Source organism: Prenolepis imparis, unplaced genomic scaffold (assembly GCF_030444845.1).
Source record: "Prenolepis imparis isolate NDT839.2.m4 unplaced genomic scaffold, iyPreImpa1.0 SCAF_3, whole genome shotgun sequence".
Lineage (NCBI taxonomy): Eukaryota > Metazoa > Arthropoda > Insecta > Hymenoptera > Formicidae > Prenolepis > Prenolepis imparis.
Window position 1 is genome coordinate 935,520 of NW_028141161.1, and position 12,869 is coordinate 948,388.

General features: G+C 34.1%; 1 pseudogene; it reads right to left on the reverse strand.

The window, feature by feature from the left end:
- Positions 1-273: 273 nt before the first annotated feature.
- Positions 274-6,673, reverse strand: LOC145933834 (uncharacterized; annotated as a pseudogene).
- Positions 6,674-12,869: the final 6,196 nt, after the last annotated feature.

The following is a 12,869-nucleotide window of genomic DNA, read 5'->3' on the forward strand; positions in this document are numbered from 1 at the left end:
TCTCAACATATTTGTAATGTTGCTTCATTCTTCGCATTGCTTTTTTATCACCAAAATATATACGTGTCTGACTTCTTCTGATTGAAATTTGTTCCCCTTTATGGAGACAATAGGAACATCCATATATACCATTAAATTGTTTTATATTTTGAATAAGTGGTCTAGCTACCGTATCTACAGTTGCGAGAAGTGCATAAACTTTTATGAGTATAGGTTCTCTGTGTCCAAATGCGGCACACCAAAACCCATTGGTTTGTAATTCCAAAAGTTCATCTATGAATGGACGCAAGAACAAATCCATTGGTGGTTTTTTCTTATAAAACCATAATCCACAAAGCAAAATATTTTCTCTTCTAAGTCGGTATGGTAATTCATTTATACATACTTGAATGGGCCATATATTGTACATGGATGATTCAAATATTTCTACACCATCTGTATTCCATTGAATAGTAATATCGTTATCGCATATAACATTTTGTTCTTTTAAATGACGATAAAGTGTTCCATCTACGATATCACTTTCAATGGGACAAGTTTTTCTACATTGTGTAAATAATTTGGAATTTAATAATTCAATCAACTGCGGCTTTAGTGGAAAATGATAAAAGAAATTAAAATTTTTTTGCAATTGGATTTGTTCGTAACGTTCTTTACAATTATTACATTCAATAATAATATCATGATGAAATGTCAATATAGTAAAACACGTTGGACAAAAATAATATTTACAAGAAATCACCTTTGGAAATAACTGTAGAAAATGATACTTTGAGTGGTGTACTTTAAATGGCAAATGACAATCAATAATTTGAAGCAAAGCTTGTAATCCAGTGTCAGTCAATCTGTTTTTAACTGCCATACTCATTACTAATAATTGGCTTTCTTCTTTACTTAAATCACATCCTTCATATATGGGAAATTCTATGTGTTCCTGCAAGAAAATATATGCGTATGTATATACACGGTCTATTTTCATATATATGTATATATATATGTACGTCCAAAGGCAGTTTTCAGGACGTTTTCTAAAAACATATTTGTGGATAATAGCGTAGTAAATTCTGTCTGGAATACTTTTTCGTCAAAAAAAGGCAGTAATTTTGGCAATATTTTAAAATTTATACGGATTGGCACTTACCAGGTCAACTATTTATTTAACTAAAGCGATATATATCATTTTATTTAATGCTTGTATTTTATAGATTTTACACTTACTAGTAGTTTTTCATTAATTTTGTGTTGTAAAAAAGAAAATTATCAAAATTATATACAATTTTTTCGCAAGTCCTCAATTCTACCTTTTAACCGAATTATTCTTTATAGAAAAGGCAATTTACAAACTATTCATTTTTTTAATAAAAAACAAAAATAATTTATTTTACCAAAAATTTTTTAATATTATATGAAAAATTACGTTAATCCTAAGTGTAATAAAGTACTAAAATCCAGTATTAAGTAGAAGCAGGGTAAAATTTTGAATAAAAATGCAGGTTCTGAAACCAACCACTTCTTCAAAATTATATTATATGTTAGAGCAGATTTCAGGTCTCATAATTTTAAATATGACATTGAAAACAAAACTATTAAATTCTTATAAAAACTGTTAAAAAACAAAAAATGGTTCAAGGAAGATTAAAATTAAATTATCTGAAAACTGCCATTTCGCAGTAATATATAGATCTGGAAACTGCCATTTTACTTATATTATATATAAATCTGAAAACTGCCATTTGAGCAAGAACTTTAATACTTTCGGCTTTCTAGACGTAATTTCAATACTTAATGAAGTTCATGCTACACGTTTAGCTTTATATTTTATTATCAGTATTTGGCGCACTGTCGGATTAACATAATCCACAATGTTAGCTGTGCTCATCGGATTTTGTCAATCTGCAGAACGAAATCGGGTCTGAATGAAGAATTCATGGGAAATGAATTTTATTTTACAAAATTACGAAAGTCATTGTTTTTTATGATGGGCAAATATCTATTAATGTAATTATTTAAAAAGACTCAATAATTTTGGTCTTCTATTAACGAAAATTCAACGGTCTAAAAACTGCCATTTTACTATTATATATAAATGTGAAAACTACCATTTTACTATTATATATAAATATGAAAACTGCCATTTGAGCATGAACTTTAATACTTTCGGCTTTCTAGACGTAATTTCAATACTTAATGAAGTTCATGCTACACGTTTAGCTTTATATTTTATTATCAGTATTTGGCGCACTATCGGATTAACATAATCCACAATGTTAGCTGTGCTCATTGGATTTTGTCAATCTGCAGAATAAAATCGGGTCTGAATGAAGAATTCATGAGAAATGAATTTTATTTTACAAAATTACGAAAGTCATTGTTTTTTATGATGGGCAAATATCTATTAATGTAATTATTTAAAAAGATTCAATAATTTGGTCTTCTATTAACGAAAATTCAACGGTCTGAAAACTGCCATTTTACTATTATATATAAATGTGAAAACTACCATTTTACTATTATATATAAATATGAAAACTGCCATTTGAGCATGAACTTTAATACTTTCGGCTTTCTAGACGTAATTTCAATACTTAATGAAGTTCATGCTACACGTTTAGCCTTATATTTTATTATCAGTATTTGGCGCACTATCGGATTAACATAATCCACAATGTTCATCGGATTTTGTCAATCTACAGAACGAAATCGGGTCTGAATGAAGAATTCATAGGAAATGAATTTTATTTTAAAAAATTACGAAAGTCATTGTTTTTTATGATGGGCAAATATCTATTAATGTAATTATTTAAAAAGACTCAATAATTTTGGTCTTCTATTAACGAAAATTCAACGGTCTAAAAACTGCCATTTTACTATTATATATAAATGTGAAAACTACCATTTTACTATTATATATAAATATGAAAACTGCCATTTGAGCATGAACTTTAATACTTTCGGCTTTCTAGACGTAATTTCAATACTTAATGAAGTTCATGCTACACGTTTAGCTTTATATTTTATTATCAGTATTTGGCGCACTATCGGATTAACATAATCCACAACGTTAGCTGTGCTCATTGGATTTTGTCAATCTGCAGAATAAAATCGGGTCTGAATGAAGAATTCATGAGAAATGAATTTTATTTTACAAAATTACGAAAGTCATTGTTTTTTATGATGGGCAAATATCTATTAATGTAATTATTTAAAAAGATTCAATAATTTTGGTCTTCTATTAACGAAAATTCAACGGTCTGAAAACTGCCATTTTACTATTATATATTAATGTGAAAACTACCATTTTACTATTATATATAAATATGAAAACTGCCATTTGAGCATGAACTTTAATACTTTCGGCTTTCTAGACGTAATTTCAATACTTAATGAAGTTCATGCTACACGTTTAGCCTTATATTTTATTATCAGTATTTGGCGCACTATCGGATTAACATAATCCACAATATTCATCGGATTTTGTCAATCTACAGAACGAAATCGGGTCTGAATGGAGAATTCATAGGAAATAAATTTTATTTTAAAAAATTACGAAAGTCATTGTTTTTTATGATGGGCACATATCTATTAATGTAATTATTTAAAAAGACTCATTAATTTTGGTCTTCTATTAACGAAAATTCAACGGTCTGAAAACTGCCATTTTACTATTATATATAAATGTGAAAACTACCATTTTACTATTATATATAAATATGAAAACTGCCATTTGAGCATGAACTTTAATACTTTCGGCTTTCTAGACGTAATTTCAATACTTAATGAAGTTCATGCTACACGTTTAGCTTTATATTTTATTATCAGTATTTGGCGCACTATCGGATTAACATAATCCACAATGTTCATCGGATTTTGTCAATCTACAGAACGAAATCGGGTCTGAATGGAGAATTCATAGGAAATAAATTTTATTTTAAAAAATTACGAAAGTCATTGTTTTTTATGATGGGCAAATATCTATTAATGTAATTATTTAAAAAGATTCAATAATTTTAGTCTTCTATTAACGAAAATTCAACGGTCTGAAAACTGCCATTTTACTATTATATATAAATGTGAAAACTGCCATTTTATCTTATATATAAATCTGAAAACTATAAATTCAAGACTCGCATGTTACCAAAACTTCAAGAAAATAATTCACTTCTGTTTTTATTCATATGATAGCTTCTGCACACATGACGCGACAACGCTTGCCACACGACAAAAATAATGCGGTAGCCAATCAACTTACAATTTTTCCAGATCGACAGATTAATGAGATTTTAGTAGTTCATAAGAAGTTTATATATAGCAGTAAAATAGCAGTTTACAGGTCACTTAATTTTGAACAAGGAAATATCAAAATGTCTAAATATTGATCCTATTTTAAAATATTCTTAATTATTCTTTTTTGAAAAAACAAACTAAAATTGTAATTTTCCCTTAATCATTTATTTATGTTTGCAAACATGTCCAACGGCAGTTATAAGAACTTAGCATATTTGATGTACTAAAAGACTATATATTCACTTTATATAAGGTTTACCAAGTAGTTAGTATTGTAACTAAATTATTCATAAATATATACAGGATATATAAAGCTTACCTTGCAAATAATAACAGTTGTATATATTTAGTATAAAAATTTTGTATTTATTGGTACTTTTAAGGACTTTATATAAAGAAATGAAAGATTGGTAGTTTTCAGAACAGTCCTTAAAACTGATAAACATATACAGCTTTCAGGACCGACCTGAAAAACACCAAAAGTCCTCGAAACTGCCGATTCACGCCAAAAATTGTCCCGACAACTACCGCTTGACATACATATATACGAGGGCGGTCCGATAAGTACTTAGCCTCACCGCCCGATGGTGCCAGTATCACAAGAGAGATTTACTATCGTGTAGTACATTCTCGTAGACGGCTACTGTCAAAATTTCAACCGAATCGGACTCGTAGTTTTGTTTTGACCGCGTGTGGGAGCGAGCGTGTCCACGGATTTTAGAAAAATGGAAAAAGAGCAATATCGGTCGGTGATTCGATTCTTGTTTTTGGAAGGGAAATCGCGCAGCGAAATCAAAGAGCGCTTGGATGCTGTGTACGGTGACTCTTCTCCTTCGATGGCGACCGTCAAAAATTGGTTTAACGAGTTTCAACGTGGTCGCACGTCGGTTTTTGATGAGCCACGCTCAGGTGCCCCGAAAATGGCTACCACGGAGGATAACGTGACAAAAATCCACGATCTCGTATTGGCAGACCGCCGATTGAAGGTGCGCGAGATAGCTGAAACAGTGGGCATCTCAAAAGACCGCGTGGGTCATATCCTGCATGAAATTTTGGGCATGAGAAAGCTGTCGGCGCGATGGGTGCCACGTTTGCTCACTCCGGACAACAAGCGCAACCGTGAGACCATTTCAGAGCAGTGTTTGACGCTGTTTAAGCGCAATCCGAAGGAGTTTCTGCGTCGTTTCGTGACCGTCGACGAAACATGGATCCACTGGTACACACCAGAGACCAAGGAACAGTCGAAACAGTGGACTTCACCCGGCGAACGTGCTCCGAAGAAGGCGAAGACCGTCCTATCGGCCGGAAAGGTGATGGCCACAGTTTTCTGGGATTCACAAGGTGTGATCTACATCGACTACCTGGAGAAGGGCAAAACGGTCACAGGGCTCTACTATGCCGAATTATTGGGCCGATTCGACGCCGAATTGCAGAAAAAACGGCCCCATTTGGCGAAGAAAAAAGTGCTCTTCCACCATGACAACGCACCGGCTCACACCTCCGCCGTCGCCACGGCCAAATTGGTCGAATTGCACTACGAACTGCTGCCCCATCCACCGTATTCTCCAGATTTGGCCCCGTGCGACTTTTTTTTGTTTCCAAACTTGAAAAAGTCACTCGCCGGGCAGAAATTTGAGTCGAATGAGGAGGTCATCGCCGCGACGGAGGCCTACTTTGCAGACTTCGAGAAAACGTATTTTTCAGATGGGTTAAAGAAGTTGGAGCATCGCTGGGTCAAGTGTATCGAGCTAAAAGGAGACTATGTTGAGAAATAAATCGCCACTTTTCCAAAATTTTCGTTTTTCTTTTGTAGGCTAAGTACTTATCGGACCGCCCTCGTATATATATATATATATATATATATATATATATATATATATATATACACGGTGTCCGCTAATCATAATTTTGATTCTATGCAGGTAGAGGGTATATCAAACTGAACAGATAAAATTTTAAAATTTTCACAATAATCGATAAATTAAAAAAACGCCCTAGATATGACACAGTCAAGTTCAAATTCCACATATCACATGTATCGGAAAAAAGAATACTTTTTAAAGAAAAGAATGTTTTTTTAAAAATGTTAATTTTTTTAGTGCACACATCTGATATGTAAAATGAACTTGGCTTTGTGTTGTAAAATTACCTGCGAATGTTTTTGATATTCTTGATTCTCATTTTCTTCATTATCAGAATTTTCATGAATCTCTCCATTATCGTCATAAAAGAAATTGTCATTTTTATTGTTAAAAGTATTATAACAATCATTTTCATCTTCATCTTCAAATAAATAATCGAGTTCATCTCCATCTTCAGATAAATAATAGTGTTCATCTTCATCCGCAGATAAATAATCGTTCATCATTTTCAGATAAACTATTTCCATCTTCAGCTAAATCCTGTTCATCTTCGTCTTCTTCAGATTCACTAGTTTTATTTTTATTGTTACATTCAGTATAATTGTGAATCATGTTTTCTTCTTCGAAAGATTCTTGGAAAGAATGCTCTTTAATTGTCATATCACTTTGTTGACACAAATTAATTTCTTCATCAATGTACATTTCCATCTACAAATACACACATATATATATATTAAACGCAGTTATTATCAGACAATTATCTACAGTCGTGGCAGGATAGAACGTTGTAAGGTAAGATTTACATCAATTATTATTTTAAATATTAACGAGTGAATTAGTCTTATAAAAATATAACAACATGCATGTTCAAAAGACGTACACAGGACATCTAGAGGATATTTATACATCCTCTGGATGTCCTCTCTTGTTAGGCATCAATTTATATTGTTTCGGCATACATAGATTATCTTTTATATTATTGTTACGTCCTCGGGACGGCTTTTGCGATATCTCGCAAAAAGGGGTTCACTCGCACTCACTCACTCACGCGCCCGAAATAAATAGACTCGCGTAATAAAACAAGGAACTTTAATATCACGACCCAATACAAAAAGACGATGAAATATAATAACGAATGCATATAATATGCGGAAAATGTACTAAGGTCTCGGAAGCGTCCGCACGATGCGACGGCTAGACCAAATCTCAATATAGCGCCGGAAAACATCCGCACGCCGGTTGTTAATAAACAACCCTCTAGCGATGATGCTCGGGGGATGAAATGAAGGCGCTCAGGGGATGAAAACCAGGGACGTAACACTGCCCCCCTTCTCCAAGATTGTCGTCCCGACAATCAGAGAGGGCTATCCAACGCTGTCGTAAAACTCCGATGTCGACTCCAGGATCCTGACGTTCCTTGTTCCATCCTGGGCTCCTGCCGTAGGTTCTCGAACCATCCGCCATTTCGGATCCAATCGCACATCCACGTCGATTCCAGGGCACCGACGAGCCTTCCTGCTCTACCCTGGACTCCTGTCACAGGTTACCGAGCGACTCCTGGTCCCAATCGACCGACAGCCAAATGTCGACTCCAGAGTTCCGGCGAACCATCCTGCTCTACCCTGGGCTGCTGCCTCAGGTTACCGAGCGATCCGCCGTTGGAATCCAATCGACCGATGTTCTTTCCGTCGCGTCCTGATCTCCCTGCGAACTCCAGAAAATTTCAGACAAGGGGGGGGTATCATCCGTGGACCCATCGTCCCTCAAGGACTCCCCAAGTCCCTGCCTCGGCATTTGCCCTACGTCCCACGGGAAAAAAAACCACGGATCAAGAAAAACCGTGGGCGAAGCAGTCTTCTTAGAGTGAAACGAAGACGAAAACTTCCCTTTTCCTGGAAAGCTCAGCTCGATAAACGTCTCATCCGCCATCTCCAGGAAACTTTCCCCCGAAGCAAAACCTCTTTACGATTCAGGAATCGGGAATCAGATCAAACTCTGAAAAATAAGAAGAAAAATTACGCAGTAATTAATTCTTTCTAAATCTAATCAATAAGATTTCCCTTTGACTCTACTAAACGATAGACATTTCCGGGCTTCAATCTACTCTAACAATCCTAAGTTAAGTTCTCTCAATAAAAGGAGCTAACCTATCCGCGTGTACGACTTTCTTTTTATGCCTAGCAGTTCTCTGGATGCAGTAAACTACATCATTGAACTTTTTCACTACCAAGTAAGGCCCTTCCCAGTTGCTCTGCAGGGGTTATGAATACAAGGGGGTATGAATCCTTTACCGTGATATTATTTAACTTCCGGTAATCGACGCAAAATCTTAAACTGCCATTCTTTTTCCTCACCATGACGGCCGGAGAAATCCAGGGACTTTGTGATTCCTCAATAACTCCTTGTTCTCTCATATCCTCAATTATTTTATCTACTTCCTTCCTTAAATGAATTGGAATTCGACGAGGTACCTGCTTTATGGGGACAGAGTCTTTCACATTGATAACATGTTCAACAATATTGCAATTGCTAGCCACAATAATTTCAGAGAATACATCACAATAATTATTTAAAAAGTTAGCAAAAATTTCTTTTTCTGTATTTTTTAAATTTATTGAATTATTTTTGAAAAGTTCTTTTAAAATAGATGGAATTTCATAAGAATCTTCGATTCGAGAGCAATTATAAATTATTTCTTTATTTGATTCCAATTCTTTAAATTCATAATCAAAAATATTTTCTAAGTTAATTTTTTGAAGGAAATCGGCTCCCAATAAACAATTATCTTTTATGGTGGCAACGAACATAGGAAATAAAATCGAATGCTTTCCAACCTCTACTCTAACCTCTACTTGAAATTCAATTGATACTTTTTCTCCCGTCGGATATCTTAGATTGCAATTTTTAACTCTAACCTTTTTAATATCTTTATCTATTAACTCTTTATTAATAACAGAAACATCGGAGCCCGTGTCTATTTTCAAAGAATAATCTTTACCATTTATTCTTCCATTGTAATAGAAATTATTTTGTCTAATTCTAGCAATATCAAAATTAATAAAACGATTCACTGTCGGGGCTTTTTGAGAGAAAGTCGAACTCACCCCGCGTAGCTCGACTAAACCGCGTTTCCCTTCTCTTCAGGGCATTCTGACCTAAAATGCCCTGTTTTCCCGCACGTCCAGCATTCCCTGCCTTTCGAGGAAAAATTATTCCCTCGCCATTTCTCTTTCGAAGGACCCTTCTTATCGTGATCTTTCCGCGCGCTATTTTCATCGCTCTTATCACCGTTCCTGTTTTTCTCATCATGATCTTTCCGCGCGCCGTTCCTCTCCGCCTTTTGATAAAAATTCGCGCTATTAAATTTTCCGTAATTAGATTTTGCGAAATTTTCTCTCCTTTTCTCAAAATTTTCTCCCTGAATAATTTTTACCGTTTTTGCTCTCTCAACGGCCAAATTTAAGGAGGTTATTCCTTCTAACTGAAGGGTCCTCCTCAAGAAACCATCGGAGAGAGCCGAAATAAATTGCGCGCACGTGATTTTATCCCTTACTGCGTACGGACAATCGGGATATGCAAGTCGTGACAACCTTTCCAACTCAGCACCAAAAGAAGCAAGATCTTCCCCAAATTTTTGTTTTCGATTCGTAAATAACGAATAATAATTTTGTGTAAGGTTTCCTTCCCCAAAAAGCAATTCTAATTTTGACTTCAATTCAGCAAAAGTGAGATTATCGAAATTCTCAATATTTTCTAAAACGGTTCGCGCTTTTCCTCTTAGATTCGCGGCCAAAGCAACAGTTTTTGTGGATTCGTCCCAATTATTCGCGCGCGCAATCAAAAGAAATTGCGAGAGGAACTCTCGCAGCGGAACTTTCCCGTCAAACGTGTCGGGTTTCAATTTAAAACCCATTCTCGCGCGAAGATCACTATTAATATCTCCACAAGCTCTACTATCGGAGTTAAAAGAAGCGATGTTATTGGAAGGACTTAGCTCATTTTCCTCCCGCGAAGCGATTCTCTGTTCCAACCGGCGAAGTTCCTCGTCGCGCTGTCGCAGCAAAGCTTCGAATTGTGTGCGCTCCTGCTCTCGTTGTTCTCGCAGTTCTCTGATTTCCTGTAGCGCAGTTTGTAGAATATCCTCCGAAGGAGCCTCCGAATTCGATGGTGTTCGAAGCGGAGCCTGTGAGCGGATTACTCTCGGCGAATGTTGCGTTGTCATTTTTTTATCAATCCTTCGTAGCTTATTGTATCGGCTCGTCGCTCGTTCGATCCCGGACGAGCCCCCAAAATGTTACGTCCTCGGGACGGCTTTTGCGATATCTCGCAAAAAGGGGTTCACTCGCACTCACTCACTCACGCGCCCGAAATAAATAGACTCGCGTAATAAAACAAGGAACTTTAATATCACGACCCAATACAAAAAGACGATGAAATATAATAACGAATGCATATAATATGCGGAAAATGTACTAAGGTCTCGGAAGCGTCCGCACGATGCGACGGCTAGACCAAATCTCAATATAGCGCCGGAAAACATCCGCACGCCGGTTGTTAATAAACAACCCTCTAGCGATGATGCTCGGGGGATGAAATGAAGGTGCTCAGGGGATGAAAACCAGGGACGTAACATTATATATATATCATCTAACACAATTTTATTTGATACATGCTAGTAATGAATGTTTCCGTTAGCCATTCGTAGATATTTCCATCCAACATTACACGTATTGGATTCCCATCCAAAATTACTATACGTATTGGATTAATATCGGATATACTACATACGTATCGGAATAATTACAGTGGTGGACAAACATAGCAGGATAAGACGTTGTAAGGTAAGATTCACGTTAATTATTTTATATTAACGAGTAAATTACCCAGCAAACAGAACATTGTGGCAATGTTGCTGCAATATTCTGTATTTGCTGGGTAATGTTATAAAAATATAGTAAAATATAACAACATGCATATTCAAAAGATATTCACAGGACATCCAGAGGATATATAAACATCCTCTGCACGTCCTTTGTACGTCTTTTGAACATACATGTTAAAGTAATCTATATTGTTTCGACATACACAGATCGTCTTTTATATATCATCTAAATTATGTTTGATACATGCTAATGAACATCATTAAAATTTTTATATAGCTTTACAGTATTAATTCTTGTGTGTATAAATATATATACACTAAAAATATAACGGCTCTCTATATATCAAATATAAATTAGAAAATAGAAAGGCTATTCGAGCCATACGCGGATGTCGGTGCGTCGGTTCCAACGAAAATTAATTTTTCGTTGAAATTAACTAATTGTGCACGGGGCACGAATTTTGCTTGGTACACCACCAAGACTTTTATTTGGAAATAAATCCATACTAGATTTTTAATTCCCATATTACCCTCTAACCCCCCTACAGAATTATAGGCGAGAAAAATATAGATCCGAAAGTCGCTGAATCGGGAATCGAACCCGAGACCTAAATATATATAATATACATAATATATCTAGTTTCTTTATTTATTTTAAATATATTTTAAATATATTTAATATATTTTAAATATATTTAATATATTTAAATTATTCGATTTATTCTTTGTTCTGTCTCTGTCTTTTCTTTTGCTTATATGTTACATTTGGCTTATGTACATTTGATATGTTAATATGTTTATTTTTATTTGTACCTGTATTCGATCTACTTATTCTTTGTACTTATATACTAAAGGGTATTTTTCCCGTGTTACGAAATAATAAAATTAAATAAATATAATTTAAGTGCTTCATATTCACTTTACAAATATAAAACATATATGTATATACTTTATGATATACAAAAGACGACCTGCGTATGCCGAAAAACATACAACTAAGATTTTAATATATTTTTATGGGCTTGAAAAAACGCGTTACTTGTAATACCGTTATCGTTTTTTTTTCAATAACGATCACTACTTTTTTTCTGTTTGTAACGGTAATAATCGCGTCATTACATTTTTACAGAACTAGTAACATTTTATTTTATAGTATTACAAAAAATAACGAAAAAGTAAAAACGATAACACATCACTTTTAAAAATTAAGAACAAGTAACGATAATGATGACGCGTTACTTTTATGAATTAACGTTCCCAACCCACTATTTTTATAATTTTAATTGATATTTGAGATAAATATATATAAATTAATAAATTGTGATAAATGATATATGAAAGTAAGAGAGATTATAATTAGGAAGAATTAAATGAGATGATTAAATTATGAATCACATGTAGTAAGATAATTGATATATGTGTTATTCCAAATTTATATCTTATTATTTATCTGGTACAAATTTTCTTTTTATGAATTAGAAAGTTTCAATTTTAAAGTTCAAATAAGATTTTAAAAAAAGAATATTCTTTCTTAGGAAAATTATGGAGAAATATAATAAAAAACGCAAACGGCTATGTGAAATGTCAAATAAGCATTTGAGAAGACTTGTGCAAAATGAAACAAATTTGTTAAAATATAATGATTAGGAAAAGATTAGAAAAGATCAAGAAAGATTATCCGAAAGTCATACATTGTCAAATATAAGTACAAATGCCAAATTTTATGAAAATAATCATGTAAATGAACATGTAAATGAATCTGATAATCATATAGAGTTTATATGCAATGAAACTGGAAATGACAGTATGAATATAATACATGAATTAAAAGAAATAACAAA